General features: G+C 45.7%; 1 pseudogene; it reads right to left on the bottom strand.

Moving 5' to 3' along the window:
* Positions 1-3,412: 3,412 nt before the first annotated feature.
* LOC101615119 lies at positions 3,413-4,048 on the bottom strand (annotated as a pseudogene).
* Between the last annotated feature and the right edge of the window lie 502 nt (positions 4,049-4,550).

Here is a 4,550-nt window from a genome sequence, read left to right as displayed (position 1 = left end):
GAGAGAAAGAAAGAGAGAGAGAGGGAGGGAGGGAGGAAAGAAAGAAAGAAAAGGGAAAGGAAATAGAATATAGAAGAAAAGGTAAGGGACTGAATCTTTGGGCTTGTAGCATAGGATGAGACCATGAGTTCAATCCTCAACACTGACTAACCCCCTAAGGAAATAAAGAGAAAATTATCAGAACCTCATAAGCTCCCTATTCCTACCCACCCAAGAATGCCACTGTTCTGGCTTCTAATATCACTGGTGAATTTTGTGAATTTGAAGTATTACATAATAGGAATTGTACTGTGTGGCTCCTACTCTGAGCATACTGAGTCACCCATGTCCACAGTCATAGTTCATCCATTGCTGTGTGTATGTCACCATCTCCTTATCCATTCACTGTTGGGCATCATGGTTCTCTAAGACAGTACTGCCAGGAAGAACTTGGTCACCACATGTCAGAGGTCTCTTGTGTATCTCACTAGCAGAGAAACCACTGAGCCATGTGGATATGATCAGCATCTGTGGACACCAACAAGCCCTGACCAAAGTGGCTGTCTTATAGTTCTATTAATACTTTCGACTTCACATCTAAATAAAATTATCCTGAGGAAAGAAAACACACATCTACTGAGCACATAACACCCCAGCCACATTCCCAGGAGAGGTCTCCTTCCTCCTCAACAAGCCTTGACAAAGCCCTGTGGAAGTCATGGCTTGCCAGAGCCTCTGTGCAATGGCTGTGAGTAAAAGAAACCCTGATATCATCAAAATGGCTCCTGAGGGCTGGAGTGATGGCTTAGCAGTTAAGGTGCTTGCCTGTGAAGCCTAAGGTCCCGTGTTCGAATCTCCAGGCTCCAGGTAAGCCAGACATACAAGGTGACACAAGCGTGCAAGGTCACACATGTGCCCAAGGTGGCACGCATGTCTGGAGTTCAATTACAGTGGCTGGAGGCCCTGGTGCACCAATTCCCTCCTTCTCTCTCTCTCTCACACACACACACACAAATTAAAAAGGCCAGTCTGTTGGGCTTGCCTCAAAAAATTGGCTCCTGAAAACCCCAGGGAGACTCCAAGGTGGAGCCTGACACAGCAGCGTTCAGCAGACATAGCTATGAGGACATGTCTAAGAATAACTTACATCCTGGTGTAGTTCATGTCTAAGAATGCTAGACTCACACTTCGCAGGGAGCTGAGAACACATGAGGGTAAATCTAACATGCTCTTTGGGGGAGTACCCATTGAATCAGTGCTCTATTTAAAAAACAAAATTTAAAAAAATTAAATAAAGGGCCTCACTCTAATCCAGGCTGACCCAAAACTCACTCTGTAACCCAGGCTGGCCTCAAACTCATTAAAATCCTTCTAACTCTGCCTCCCAAATGCTGGAATTAAAGGCGTGTGCCACCAGATGCATGCACCCAGCTTTATGTGGGTGTTCACTAGTAGACTTTTGCAAGCAAGTACTTTTAATCACCTAGCCATCTCCCCAGTCCCACTTAAATTGTTTTGGATTGTCTCTCCTGCATAATTTTTTTTCTCCAAACCTATGCAAAAATATTTACAAAAATCACATAATGTGACTCTTTTATCATCTCTATTTCTTTTTTTTTAAATTTTTATTGGATGCGTGCACGTGTGCATGTGTGTAGGCCGAAGGACAACCTCAGGTGTCATCCTCAGGAACACCACCCATTTCTTTTTTTAGAGGGAGACAGAGACAGAGACAGAGAGAATTAGCCCACCAGGACCTCAGCCTCTGAAATCAAACTCCAGACACTTGTGCCACCTAATGGGTATGTGAAGCCTTGCACTTGCCTCACCTTTGCGTCTGGCCAACATGAATCTGGAGAGTAGAACATGGGTCTTTAGACTTCACAGGCAAGTGCCTTAACTGTTACACCATATCTCCAGCCCCCATCCATCATTTTTTGAGATAGGGTTTCTCACCAGGCTGATTAGGCTAGGCTGGCTGGCCAGGGAGTCCCAAGGATCCTCCCGTCTCCACCTCCCTGGTGCCAGGATTATAAGTGCATGCCATCATGCTCAACATTTTTATGTGGGTATGGGGGCTCAACCTTAGGTCCTCTTGCTTGTGAAGCAAACACTTTACCAACTGATTGATGTGTGTGGTGTGTGTGTGTCTGTGTGTGTGTGTGTGTATCTCCAGTCTCCTTTTTAAAGATTTAAAGCTTAGAGAAACTAGGTAATTGCCCAAGACCACAGAGTATTCAAACGCTCCAACCCTGCAGAACATGATCTTTCAGCCACACAGCCTCTCTTACAAAACCACCAGGATCATATCATAAGGAATGTAGAGACACTCTTAACTACCAGAAAGTCCTTCAATGTGAGCAAAATCTCTAAGACAACAGACTGGTTCCCATTCCAGTTGTCATCATAAGTGACATCTAGTTCTTGTTTATGTAACTTTAGTATCTTTATTAATCCCATGTGTAACAGGGGTAGCTTGTAATGGGGAGTTTCCCCACAAAGAATGTAAAGGGAGGTTAAGGCTAATGCTGTTGCTGAACTTTCTAAGGGGAAGGAAAGAGTGCAAAGAACTTTGTTGAAACTGGGCTACTGGCATAGGGGCTGGCTACATTCTGCTGCCCATGACCAGAGAGTTTGGTCAACATTAATTTGTAATGGATTGATGCGTTTGGCTAAAGATATGGAATTGAGAAATTTAAGATTTAAAGTTGGAAAAGCTCAAGCGAGTTTAAAATTATGGACATTGAGACAGGTTGCTGAAACTGATACTGTCAAATACATTAGCAATCTTAAGGAAGATAGCCCAACTGCTTTACAGTAAAACAATGAAGAGAGGATGGGCGTGGTGGAGCATGCCTTTAATCCCAGCACTCAGGAGGTAGAGGTAGGAGGATTACCATGAGTTTGAGGCCACTTTGAGACTACGTAGTGAATTCCAGGTCAGCCTGGGCCAGAGTGAGATCCTACCTCAAAACAACAACAACAACAAAAAAAAAAAAAAAAAATTAAGAGAATGTCTGAGGTTTTCCCACCCCAGAAAGACTAAATGATAGGAATACAAACTCTTTTTTCTTTGAGTCCAACAAGTATTTATTGAATGCCTGTTATATGCTAAATATTCCAGGGACTTGGGACACATCAGAGAATAGAACAAGGAACCCTGCCCTCATGGAGCTTACAGTCTACCATTTATTGCCACTTCACCTGCCCACTGCTTGTGACCTTGGGCAAGTCACAATCTGTCTGCACCTGTCAGATGCCCAAAGGGGGAACAAGCAGGCCAGGCTCAGCATGGACATGGAGCCTGGTATACTGAGATGCTGAACAGGGCACACATGCCCAGCCACCAGCCCAACAGCAGAGAGGGCTGCAAGTTGATTTTTAATAAACACAAGAGGAGTAGCGAGAGGGCTGAGCCGCACTGGCTGGTGGGCTACACAAACTGCTGCTGCTGCTGCTGTCTGGTGGCGCCTTGTTGGCCAGGTCCTTGGCCTTCTCTGTAGCGGCCAGTGCTGTCTCCTTCGCTTTCTCCTTGGTCTCTTTGGCTGTCTCAATAAGTGTTTTAGAAGGGGTCTCACCTTGCAGCTTGGCCAAGATGTATTCAAAACCCTTCACTGTCTTGGTCACATTGCTTTTGAATCGGGCAAGACCAAATTCCTAGACAGCTCTGGCGACCCCCAAATAAGCTAGAGGAGACCCAGGCTTCCATGCGGATTTCGGTCCAGCTGTTGTTGTCAGAATTCCCACAGTAAACACATCGTTCCTTCACCACCATCAGCCGGGCATGGTTGATGCTCCAGGTGAAGGTGGTCATGGTCTGATTCTGTGGGTCCACAATAGAGTCCTCCAGGATGTACCCCGAGTGAGCAACCCTGGCAGAAAACAGTCGCTCCGTCCAGCGGGGCATCCTGTTGGTCTTGGTCAGGAGTCTCCGGGACAGAAGCTTCTGGTCAGGGGTCACCTCCCGGTGCACGATGTCTTCAGTCAAGACATGTTTGCTGTAGGGATTCGGTAACACTTGGTCCCAGGAACTTCGGAGCACGCTCTGGCCCAGGAAGCACTTCACCATCGTGTGTGCCTGGGCGGACGGGCTCAGCGCCCGCGCAGCATCAGGGGTGCGGAGCCCCGGGCGCCACTTCGGCCACAAACTCTTTTGAAAGGAGTTGACTGAAAGGAAGGAGCCTACTCTTCAAGGTCACATTTTGTGTGTGTATGTGTGTGTGGTGTTTTTATTTTTTATATTTATTTGTTTGTTTGTTTGTTTATTTATTTATTTATTATAATTAACAACTTCCATGATTGTAAACAATATCCTGTGGTAATCCCCCCCACTTTCCTCTTTGAAGCTCCACTTTCCATCATATCTCCTCCCCCTCTCAATCAGTCTCTCTTTTATTTTGATGTCATCATCTTTTCCTCCTATTATGATGGTCTTGTGTAGGTAGTGTCAGGCACTGTGAGGTCATGGATATCCAGGCCACTTTGTGTCTGGAGGAGCACATTGTAAGGAGTCCCACCCTTTCTTTCTTTTTTACATTCTTTCTACCACATCTTCCAAAATGGACCCTGAG

The sequence above is a fragment of the Jaculus jaculus genome, chromosome 8 (assembly GCF_020740685.1).
Source record: "Jaculus jaculus isolate mJacJac1 chromosome 8, mJacJac1.mat.Y.cur, whole genome shotgun sequence".
Taxonomy (NCBI): domain Eukaryota; kingdom Metazoa; phylum Chordata; class Mammalia; order Rodentia; family Dipodidae; genus Jaculus; species Jaculus jaculus.
The sequence above is the reverse complement of the archived record's forward strand: the minus strand, read 5'-3'. Positions and strand labels throughout refer to the sequence as shown.